Source organism: Petaurus breviceps, unplaced genomic scaffold (genome assembly GCF_028583685.1).
Source record: "Petaurus breviceps papuanus isolate PSGF00001 unplaced genomic scaffold, PetGlider_PUasm1.0 63, whole genome shotgun sequence".
Classification (NCBI taxonomy): Eukaryota; Metazoa; Chordata; class Mammalia; order Diprotodontia; family Petauridae; genus Petaurus; species Petaurus breviceps.
Window position 1 is genome coordinate 2,508,201 of NW_027186418.1, and position 13,048 is coordinate 2,521,248.

The window sequence follows — 13,048 nt, forward strand, 5'->3', positions numbered from 1 at the left end:
TATCTATCTATCTATCTATCTATCTATCTATCTATCTATCTATCTATATCTATCTATATCTATATCTATATTCTTCTGTGTCCCTTTAGTGCTTAATGATGTGAAGAGTGCAGAGGCAACTTGATTCTATTTATACTACAGGATTCTATTGCACAACTTTTTATATGGATGGAGGGAGAGCTGGAAGTTTTATAAAGGCAAGAAAGCAGTACAAGAGCTGGGATTGTTGTTGTTGCTGTTGCAGAAGCAGCTGGCATGTATACATAATAAAGAAATACAGATCAAGAAGTTGGAAGGTGATGAATTTACTTTGCTTATCTTTTTTTCTTTCTCAACGTCATTTCCATACTGATAGAAGAGCAGATCTTGGAAATGCATTTGGCTTCACAACCCTAGTCTCCAAATGACTCCAGTGATTTTTGTTTATGTCACAGATCTAAATCTGGGGGGCATAGTCATTAAGTGTCTACTATGTGTGAGGAACTATGTGCCAGGCACTGTGCTAAGAATTGGATAGGATCCCATAAGAAGCTTAAGGAGAATTTACAAGATAGAGGACCATGGTCTTCAAATCAGTAGTTCACAAAGAATGTCCAAAGAAAATACTCTGGCTGGATTTTTATTTTTTTAAATGGTGATGTGGTACAGTGTGGGTCATAAACTTGGCTATAGACTAAGAGTTATTTTGCCTTAGTCAAGGAGAAGCTTTATTTTCATTGCACCTTGGCAGATGAAAGCCAAAAGTAGGACAGGTAGTCCTAAAAAGCTGGAATCCCAAACATTGTGTTAGAAAACAAAAGGTTTGGCCATCATAAGATTGGGTACAGCTGCTCAGAAGGGACAATGTAAACATACGCCTAGTAGACATGTGCACTCTGAAGCAGAGAAGAGGCATAATGTCCAGGAGAGAACAATATGATTATATCACCTAAGGATATTATCAGCCTTCTAACACTTGAGACAGTATTGTCCCGGGTCACTGTGGATGTACCCTCCAATGTGTTTCCTAGTCCCACGTATTCTCTGTGTGTCTGCCTTCCCACATTGGTATTGTGGTAGCCTTGTCAGAAAATGTATTCTTGTGTGAAAGGGAGAATCTTCTTGTTTGCTTTATCATTTTAGGAAGTATCTTTTGTTTATAACTAACGTGTTTCCCAGCTAGCTGGTAAAAGCAAACCCACAAGTGTGGACTTATGATTTGGAGTTGGTGCTGACCCACTGAGTACCTTGAACTTTAGATAGCTTTTCTGAGGACTCACATGTGAAAGGGAGTACCTCAGATGCTACACACACACCCACACCCACACCCACACCGTCATTTTCAATGCTGGTTCTTCTTCCCTCTTTCTTTATTTTCTGCTTTTTAAAACTTTCTTTTCTTTCCTCCCTCTTTATCTTTCAGAAATTTATGCTTGTAAAAGGAAATTTCAACACAATTTCTTTTTAAAAAACGCAATGCTCAGAATTGAAAACAATTGAAAACAAATGACAAGAGCCAAGGACAGTGAGACCATCAACCTCTTCATTTTGAACACTCCACTTCTTATCCCAATTATCCTGACTTCTTTGGTTCCTTCATGATAATCACTAAATAAGCCTCTTGTATTTCACTGCCTGGTGCCAGACAGAAATAAAACTGAATCTGGTGAGATAAACCATATCAATGCAAGACTGTGAGTCTCATTTATTGTATCTTGCTCTTGTAATCAAAGTAAACTTGCTAGGTAAGTATAGACCATGCCAGGATTTTTCTTTTTTTCTTTTTCTTGAGATAGTGGAGTCAAATTATTTTAGATATTGCTGCTGACATTAAATAAACAAACAGACAGATAGATAATCGATGGATAGATAGATAGAAAGAAAGAAAGATAGATAGATAGATAGATAGATAGATAGATAGATAGATAGATAGATAGATAGATAGATAAAAGATAGCTCAGTATTCAGGCAGAGTCAGAACAAACACTTCCTCCCAACCCCCAAATTCAACTGATGTTCACAGTGTAAGCTAATACTAAAGTCAGAAAATAATATGCATCTTCTCTTTGTCTTCTTTCTACTGGAATAACCTTAGACCAGACCCTCATTATCTCTTGCTCAGCTTTTTGCAATACCTTTCTGCATATACTGACATATGAATCTCGCTAAAGCTTATCTCTGATCATGTCATTGCCTTGCTTAAAGACTTTCAATGATCTCTTCTTGCCTAAAGGATAAATTTCAACTCCTTAACCTAGCATTCAAAGTCTTTCATGATCTGGTTCTGACATACTATTCCAGACCTATTCCCTTCCATTCTCCTACATTAGCTAAAATGAATGACTTACCATCCCAAAAAAATCCATTTTTTATTTCTTCTTTTGTTGACTTTGATCAAATCTCACCCTTTGCCTGGTTCTCTTTCCTCCCTTTGGCATCTCCACCTTTATGCACTCTCTCTCTCTCTCTCTCTCTCTCTCTCTCCCTCCCCCTCCTCTCTTTCTCTTTCATTCTCTCTCTCCCTCTCTCTTCTTCCCTCCCTCACTCTTCCCCTCCTTCCCTCCATTCCTCTCTTCCTTCTTTCCTTCCTTCCTTTCTTCTAAATTTTTTCCAAATATTACATTCTTATTATAAGCTAGGTACTGTGCTAAGTACTGGAAATACAAGACAGGCAAAATACAATCCTTGTTTTCAAGGAGCTCACAATCTAATGAGAGACAACAAACAAGTGTGTACAAACAAGCTAAATACAGGAATTAAATAAGAAATAACCAACAGAGATGAGGGTTTTAACTGGGACTTGAAGGAAGCCAGAGAGTCGAGGAGTGTTCCATGCATGAACATCCTGTGAACATGCCCAGAGTATGGACATGTGTGATATCTTGTTCTAGGAACAGCAGGGAAGTCAATGTCACTGAATCAAAAAGTACCTGGGTGGGTCGGTGGTGGGTTGGTATAAGGCATGAGGATACTAGAAAGGTGGGTGGAGGAAAGGGTTAAGTTACTAAGGGCTTTGAATGCCAAATTGAGAATTTAATATTTGATCCTAGAGGCGATAGGGAGTCATTGGCATTTATTGAGTAGGGGATATATGGCATGGTCATTCCTATGCTTTAGGAAGATCACTTTGACAGCTGAGTGGAGGATGCACTGGAGGGAAGGGAAACTTGTGGCCTACAGTACAATGGCTAGGCTATTGAAATGGTACAAGTGTGAGAAAATGAGTGCAGCTCTGGGGTGGTGGCAATGCCAGAGGAGATAAGGGAGAGTATTCAAGAAATGTTACAAACGGAAATTTGACAGGCCTTGGCAACAGGATGGATATGGAGAGTGAGAGGGAGCTGAGGACAGCATCTATGCTTAGAACCTAGGGGACTTGGGGGATAGTAAGGCCCTCAACCAGCAAAAGGGAAGCTTGGAAGGGAAAAGGATGTGGGAGGAAAGATAATGAGTTTGGTTTTGGACATGTTGAGTTTAAAATGTCTACAGGACATACAGTTGAAGATGTCCAATAGGCATAGGCTAGCTTTTTTATTCTTTCTCTTTATCACACCTATCCACTAAGGTGAAAGACCCTGATTGAAGTGAGATTGTCTTAAATTATGCCAAGAGATGTACATGTCAGGTCATGGTAGATTAAGATCCCATCTCACCATGTGGGTATTGAGCAAAGGGATACCTTCGTGTATTTGATTGTAGAATGCTCAGGTAAATTCTCATCATGCTTAGTTAGATTGTGAATGACAAGCTGATTGAAAGGGGACATAAAGAAGGCTGCTCTGTTTTAGAAATAAATGGGTGTGCGGGGACCAGAAAGCAGCAGTTGAGAGTTTTACATTCTTTCTCTTCCTCCCTTTGCTGCTGGAAAAGAACCACTACATTCCCACAGATCTCACTATTCTAGCCACAAAAATGCAAAAATTCTGTTCCATTTGGAGTAGTAATTCCAAAAATTCTCTGAAATGGGGTGCAGGGAGGGAAGTGAGGGGGATATGTATAGTAAAGAAAACCATATCTGCCAAGTACTATCTGAAAATCACTTAAGCTTTCTCTTTTCCTTCTTCTTGCTCGATACTCTCTTCTTCACCCCCTCTCTCATGTTTTATGCTTTGTATGGGTATGCATGACCTGTTTTTCTTGTTGGTAAGACCAAATGAGTCTGTCGTGTCCATAGGAGAAGTATAAGGAAATGATTTTTCTTGGCAATCATAGCTATATAAAAGCCTTTCAGGCTGTCTCCTTATGGGATAGATTGAGTCCAAAGTCTCTCAATTGTTCTGGAACTTTTTCAACACATAGAAAGGATTTTTAATCTGTTGTGCTCTGCGGCTTACTTCATATTTGTTGGCCTAATAAGGTACTGGATGATTATGGATTTGTTAGTTCTGGGGTCTGCAGCTCAAAAAAGAAAATTGGCTTTCATAAATGTATCCAATAATGTGGTGCCCTAATATCTTGATTCATACACCAGGTCTCATCTTTAGGGTATCTTCCCCCTTTCCCCTAAATCATATTGTTTTGGATTAATTTGTTTCCATCAAGTTACTTTTGGGAAATTTCTGATTATGGTAAAAAATATTCACATCTAGGTTTTGACATGTGTGGACAAAAGATCCCCGGGCCAAATACAGGCACTCAAGGTAACAATGTATATTGACTATAGGACAGTATATTACAGAAAATGGACATACATTAAAAAAATTTAAAATAAAAAAAAACTCACAGTAGTCCATAAACAATCAGTATAGCCCTCTCTGGTTACCTTTCTTTCTAGAAAATAGTACAGTTTCATTCCCATTAGAAGAAAATATATACTTAGAATTGCTACAGAGGCAAACTTTTAATATTCCAGTGAGTTCCATTTTTTCACTAGAAACTCACATAAGCATCTGACTCTATGATATTACTCTCAGTTTAGGCTCCCTTCAAAGGAACAATTTCTTTTTTTGTTTCTCTCTGATATTGTGGCTTAATCCTTTGTTGGTCTTTGATGGATGTTATGTTTTACTCCCCAAGAAGCAAGCACTGACCCAGGAATCCCTCTGTCCCACTCAAGAAGGCTAGATTCCTGAACTCTCAAACTCAGGGTTCCTAGAGAGGCACTTCTGAGGCTGGCACTGTCTAAGTACTTCCCTCTCTCTCGTTAGATTGCTGGATTTTTAAACTGCAGAACTAGGAAATTTCATTTCTGTCTGCATGGGTGAGAACACATCAAACCTTTTGAAGATCCTGGAAAAGTTCTCCTCCTCAACCCCAGAACCCAGGTCTGTTCTTTTTTTTTAAAGCAATTGGGGTTAAGTAACTTGCTCAAGGTTACACGGCCAGGTGTTTCTGGGTGGGTGCTAAGTGTCTGAGCCCGGGATTCGATCTCCAGGTCTTCTCAACACTGGAGCCGGTGCTCTTACTTGCTGTGCTACCTGGCCGCCCCGCAGGTCTGTTCTTCTTATAGAACTCTCACCTGTCTTCTGAAAATGCAAAAAAAGGCTGTCTGCAAATTACCCCACACCCATTAAAAGCCTTACACAAAAGAGTACTTCAGTCCTCAAAGTCAGAGACTAACAGTTCCACTCCAATCAAAATACTACAACTCAATCCAATTATTTCATCCCAGCTAATGAAATTCAACCCCACTGTCTTCAGTGAAGCATGAAAGGATCTACATTTGACAAATGGGCATGACCACATCAAAATTCCAGACAAAGACTCATTAACTTATTAATTCAGTCTATCAAATTGATCAGGAAATTCCTGTGATTAACCTCTTACATCAAAACAGAGCAAACCAAAGAAACACAACTTTGTTAACTAGGTAGGGAAGTAGATAGATCACTGGGCCTGGAGTCAGGAAGACCTGAGTTCAAATTTAAACTCAAATATTTTCTAATTGTGTGATCCTGGGCAAGTCATTTAAACATTCTTTGCCTCAGTTTGCTCATCTAAATGAGGATAATAATAGCACCCACCTCCCCAGGTTGTTGTGAGAAACAAATGAGATACTATTTTAAAGTGCTTAGCATAGTCCTGGAACATAGCAACAATTGTTTAAATGTTAGTCTTTTCTTCTTCTTCCCTTCTTCCTCCTCCTCCTCTTCTTCTTCTTCTTCCTCTTCTTCCTCTTCTTCTTCTTCTTCTTCTTCTTCTTCTTCTTCTTCTTCTTCTTCTTCTTCTTCTTCTTCTTCTTCTTCTTCTTCTTCTCTTCTTCCTCTTCTTCCTTCTTCTTCTTCTCAGTCAAAGACTTCAAGACAACAGGTATCAATGTAGAGATAGTGAGCCAGGAGCCTAATAAGAGAGCAGATGTAAAGACTGAGGCTAATCTTCTGTTATTTAGATTCAAAATAGATTTGAAATGTAGGTCATTTAACAGTTAACAAAAGGAAATTTACTTAGTCACAGCAGAGAAAGATACTGGACTAAAATTCAGTGACATTTAATTGGGCTATGGTGACTCACCCAGCCTAGGGACACCTGCCAAATTGAAGGGCCTTCATTACTCATGGGTGGGCCATTTTATGTCCTTAGGCTGATGAAGAAGCTGCTTTAATAAGACCAAAGGCAACCCAACATCAATATAGGCAGGTTCCCTTGACCAATTAAGTCCTTGAAAGAACTTCCACATCTTTCAGGGAAAGAACTGAGCCCAACCCTCATGAGATGGTGAAAGTGGGAAGTTGAAGGATTGGAACCCTGAAAATAATTTTATCATAGAATGTTAACACTGGAAATGTTTAAAGCTAAAATTAGATGATCATTTCAGAGTGAGATTTTGAAGAGGATCCATGTTTTAAGTGTAGATCAATGTGTAGCAGCAAGCACCCCAAGGGTCCTCAGGGTTTGCTGCCACCACAGGTTCTTGGATCTTCTTTGATAAAGGAAAGCAACTCAAAATGGGTTAACAAGTTTACTTTAATCAGTCAGATATGTATCATTTACCTCGTTCAGGGGAAAAAGGTCAGCACCCCGAACTTCAGAATATACAGACAGTATTATCAAGACAGAAACAGATCAAGTACACAGCTTTCCAAACTGTGCAACCATTACATCCATACTAAACAACATCTGGGTTTCAAAGCCGGGGGGCTCTGGACAACGGCTAGCCCAGAGTTTCATCAAATCACAGAACACTTCTCAAAGTGAGCCCCAAAACAAAGCCTCACATCAGGGCTTATATAGCCTTCTCCTGGCTCAGAGAATGTAACAACCTTTTGGACCCACTGGCCAATCAAAAAGTATCTACTGAAAAACAAGCCTCCCACCCCAGGCTCCAGGTACACTTTAGCCTAGGGGCAGGGAAGATCTTTAAAATTTACATTCCCATTACACCATGTACTTTAAGGTCCCTTACCATTCAGAGATACCAGAGTTCTGTGACAAAAATTCTGTAAAAAGTAGGGTTGAACAAGTAAGGATTCTGGAGATAATGCGAGTGGCCTAGAAGATTGTAAATAGAGTGGGTACTTTAAAAACACTTGTTGAATTAAGTTTAATTAAATGTTACATGATTTTGGCATTGGGCAAAGAAAAATTAGTGGTATAATGATAATAATACTTATTTCCCAATAGCAAAAAAAATTTAAAAAAAGAGTAAGATTGGACAAGCAAAGCACTTCCAGACCTCAAATTAGATTATAAGGCAGTAATCCTCAAGTCTATTTGGTACTGGATAAAAATGCAAAAGTAGATTAGTGGAACAGATTAGATGGAGGAGAATCAGAAACTGTTGAACTCAATAAGCCAGTGTTTAATTCACCTAATAAAATATAATTACTTGGGGAAGAACGCTCTATTTGCCAATAGAACTTCTGGGATAACTTGGAAGTAGGTCACAGAAATCAGGTGAGGCAAATAATTTCTTTTCTCCAGGCCTCAGTTTCCTCATCTATAAAATGAGTAAGTAGGGATAGACTACTGAATGATTGTATACCTGTTAGTAATAGCATTTGCATCTCAGAAAAGACAAATAATGTTCATAAATGCAGCCTATGGTACATACTCTAAACTTGCAAAGACCACATGCCACAATAACCTAAAAACAAATCAATAGTGTGAATATAAAGGATTATGCTATAAAAAAATAGAAGCAAAAAAACCCCAACCCAACAAGTAGGAGACAATGAAAGCAGGAACCTCTCACAATTGTGGCTGGAGTGGTAATCACAAAAGATACAATAGATCATTTCAGTTACATGAAATCGAAATGCTTTTGCATGGACAAAATCAACATATGAAGGGAAAATATCATACATACATACCTATATTTGGCATCAAATATTTGTGATAATGTTCTTCTATCCAGGACAAAGAGGGAGTTCATACATGTATATAAAATCATGAGGCATGCTCAATGGAAAAGTGGTTGTGATATTCATAGTTCTCAAAAGAATTGCAAATGATTAAAAATTAAAGAAAGTCATGATAAATCTGCTATGTTACCTCACACCCAAAATACTGGAAAACAACAAAAGATGGAAGCTATCAATATTGGAGGGACTGCCTCAAGACAAGTACACTAATACACTGTTGGTGGAGCTGCAGGTTGATACAAACTTTCTGGAAAGCAATTTAAAATTTAACTAAAAGCACAACTAAAACGTCTATGCTCTTGGTTTAGAGTGCCCACTGATAGGCATACGTGCCCCAAAAATGTCAAAGAAAAAAAGGTCTCAGACGCATAAAAAATACTGATGATAGTTATATGTGTTAGCAAATTACTAAGGAATGTCCAAACATACTGTGATGCGTGGATGCAATAGAATGTTATGCTGATACAAATGAAAAATATCAAGTTGTCAGAGAATCATGGGAAAATTTGTATGAGTGATGCAGACTGAAACAAGCAGAACCGAGAAAACGATATGTACAATTATTACTATAATTGAAATAGGAAAAACAAACAAACTGAACTCTATAATTGTGATGACTAACTTTGTCTCAGAGGAGATTTAAGAAAATGCAGCTTTATCCTTTCTTTGCAGAGAGGGGTGACTATAGGTATGGAATATTGCCTATATTGTCAGAGTTGTTTCCTGTTTTAGTTGGTTTTTCCCTCTTTCTCCTTAATTTTTGCTATAAAGACTAGATTTCTGTTAAAGGGAGGAAGAAGGAAAGGTTCATAAATGAATATGTTACAAAACAAAGGAAATAAAAAGTATTAAAGAATCCATATTTTCATATTAAGGTTTAAGAGAAATAAAAGGAATAGCAACTTGTACAGAACAGATATGCAATTTCCTGGGCTGTCATCTTTTTTTTAAATTATACTGTGTTATGGAAGACCTTTTTCAATCCCATAAAATTAAAACAACAACAGCAACAAACATGTATAAGGTAATTTCTTCATAATAACCCTGTGAGGATAGGTAGTACAGGCACTGATGAAACTAAGGTTCTCTGGGAGCAAAATGATTTCTTCTTAGTCATGAAGCAAATGTCAGAAAAGAGATTTGAATGCAGTTCTCAAACCAAGTCCAAGGGTTCTTCCTACATTTACAGTGAATACCAATCTCTTATATTTATATTGTTTTGTGGTGGTTGTTCATTTGTGTTCAACTCTTCATGTCCCCATTTGCAGTTTTCTTGCAAAGATACCGGAGTGGTTTGCCATTCCCCTTCGCCAGCTCATTTTACAGATGAGGAAATGGGGCAAAATGAGTTAAGTGACTTGCCTAGGGTCACACAACTAGTAACTGTTTGCAGAGATTTGAGCTCATGAAGAAGTCTCCCTGATTCCAAGCCTACTTCTCTTTACACTTTTAAGATATGGACACTTGTTCATATCTTTCCTGTCACCTTCCTCTACTAGTGTTTTATCTCTCATTTACAATGTCTATATTTTGTATGGACATAGTTATTTATGTGTATTATTAGAAGATGTGATCCCTCTGATATTATTTTTAATTCCCAGTATATATAAACATACATGTACACATACATACCTATATATACACATATGTGTATACATGGCATTATATGTATCTGTTAACCTTGAGTGTACATAGTTATTTGCATGTTGCCTCCTTCACTGGACTTCGAGCTCCCTGAGACCAGGAACCATTTTACCTTTCTCCATATCCCCAGCAATCAGCAGAAGTCCCGGCACATAGCAGTAAAATAAGTTTGTTGATTTTTTTGACTAACAGTGCACAGACTGCAAACCCTTGTTCCTCTATGTACCAGTGATGTGATTCCTGTCTCTTCTCACATAATCTATCACCTTTATTCCATGGACTTTCCAATATACTTGCCTTACATCTTGTCCTTAGACGCACTTGCTTTGGGGGGGTCTATAGAAATTTGGAGCATTCTCATGAATCAAAAGACCTTATCTACTGCCTTTTCATGTTTGTGGATAAAACTGCTTTGCCCTCCTTGGTGAATTAATAGGAAGGGAAGATATGAAATCGGTGCTATGGAAATCAAAAGGAGATAAATTATAAAGGAAAGGGGGGTGGTTATCTGTGTGGGAAGCTTCAGAAAGGTCTAGAGGTATGAGGGCTGAGAGAAAGCCATGAAATTTATAAGTTAAGACATCACTGTTAACCTTAGAGAGAGTAAAGGTATTGATATTTTCCGTGAAGTGCACCTTTGCATATGGGATTTAGAGTTGGAGGTTTTCTTTCTTAGGGATCATCTGGTCCAATTCTCATTTTATACAAATGGGGAAATTAAACTACACAAGTTAATTGATTGGCTAAAGACCAAAGCCCATTTGACCTTGTTGATGCCTGATGTCTAGAAATGGAATAATTGAAATCATATTTTATGCCACTTAGCCATGCCCTGTACAGGGCTAGCTGATGACTAGCCTGACCTATATGTCTGCCAAGATTCTGGCTTTTATAGTTTTAAAATTGTTTCTTTATGGAAAGTAAAAAAAAATTAAAGAAGCCACAATATATGGAAGGCAGCAGCTGCACAGAGAACAATTGGTTGGAAGAGATTCCTGCCTTCCACAAAGGAAGCAGCTATAGGTTGGAACCTAGACTAGGCTCATTAACTGGAAGGCAAAAGAAGAGAATATGAAAGTCAAATCATATAGCCCCCAAGTACACAATGAACATTTTACCTTAATTCCCAAAACAGACTAGAAATTTTGGAGGCAAATCTGATATGTATGGCCAAAGTGTATTGAATTTAATTAACTATTTCGACTAGTTTTTTTTTCTGAACTAGACAGGGAGTCTTTTCAAGCTTTTCCCCACCTGGAAAGGAGCTATGTTACACATAATACATTCACATAGAATCCAGCCCAACATCAAACAACCTTAATAATTCAATGAACAGAAAAAGGGGTAGAAAATTTGAATGATGTGAATCTGAAATACTAAGTGTTAAATCTAGATTCATGGTCTATGAAATGTCCAAACCCAGTAGTTCTAAGAATCTGATCATTATCAATCATGCAATTCCAACACAGTCACAATCATATATCCTGTATAATGGCTTATTATGTGAAGTTGGAGTTTAGAGAAAAGGGAGCAGTTAACAAGAATTCTGGAAAAAAAAAAACATATACTAATGCACTAAAGATGCCAAACTTATTTTGGTGGTATTTCCTGGAAATTCATTAGCATTTGGAACAAAACAAATTCTTTTATGAGTAACTGGAACTCAAAGTCTGAGAGAGGGGAGAGAGAGAGGGAGAGAGAGAGAGAGAGAGAGAGAGAGAGAGAGAGAGAGAGAGAAACACTGAAACACTGCCTTGGAGGACTTTCCCCACCCCAATTTGGCCAAGTTATTTTCAGAGATTTCCAAGAATACACAATTATTAGAATCACTCAGAGCTGACTTCCTAGAAGTATTATCTGAACAAGGCACTAGCAACCAATGTGAAAGCCAAAAATAAGTAGTGTTTATAATGCAGGCTGTCCCTAAAGTCTTCATGCAGTTTTGAATTTTAGCTTTAGTTGAAACTGCACAAAAACTTTGGGGACATCCTAGATTTTCAGGAACATTTTTGTCTTTGGTCCCTAAAGTTGGTAAGCCTAGAGAAATTGTCTTTAATATTAAAATTCATGGGAGTGGAATTAAGGAATTCAATTTGATTTGACAGACAGTCTGCTGTAGTGGAAAAAGCACTGGCTTGGAGAGAGCAGAGGCCTCGGGTTCAAATCCTGCCTCTTTCTGCTTCATAGTTAGTTGTTATTGCTGTTAGTGGTTTGTCCATTGTTCTGGAAGAGGAATAGTGAAGGGGTGATATCTTGACTTGCAAGTGCATTGTGAGGTAGGGCTGTGCAAAGTCATTAGCCTCACCCTCTCCTCCAGAGTCATCTGAGTTCAATGATAAGACAGGTCAAGATGACTGGAGATGCCTCCCTAGTAATCAGTACTTCTTAGGACAAGAAAGTACTCTGTGACAGAAGGGGTGGGCTGTTTCAAGCTCACTTACACTGACCACAGATGGGCTTTCTGACCAGATAGACCTTCCTTTGCCAAGCATTGTACAGGCAGCTCACTCATTGAGAGCAAACAGAAGAGTTCTCTATGTACTCTCAGCCATGGGCCAGGGCACATCTGTACCTACACTCAAGGTGTCCTTCAGCAAAGTTCATACCCTGTAATCTCATCAAGATGATTGAGGGATTCATCATATTGATCAAGAGCCCTCCTGAACATCCCAAATTACATGGAAAATGGTCTAAATGCTCTCTAATATGCTTTCTAGTTTTAAATTCTGTTGTAAGGAAGGGTGAGGATGAAAACTCCAGTCTTAATTAGTGTGAATTCAAAGGACTCGAACATCTTGATTGATTCAATCCATCCATCAGTCAAAAGTATAAAGTAGGTATGAACAATCCCTTAGTCAATTTGGGAAGAGTATAATAGTTTGGTCATTGAATGTCATGTAGAAAACATATTAGAAATGGTTGAAGGATTCAGATATACCTTTAGGCATACACAATCACAAATATATACGTGTGTATATATATGTATATATGTGTATATGATATGTGCATATATATACACACATGTATATTTGCAATATATAATGTAATTATGTAGACACATAAACACAAATATATGCATATTATATGTATAGAACAAATGTTTTATATATGTGCATCTCTCTGTT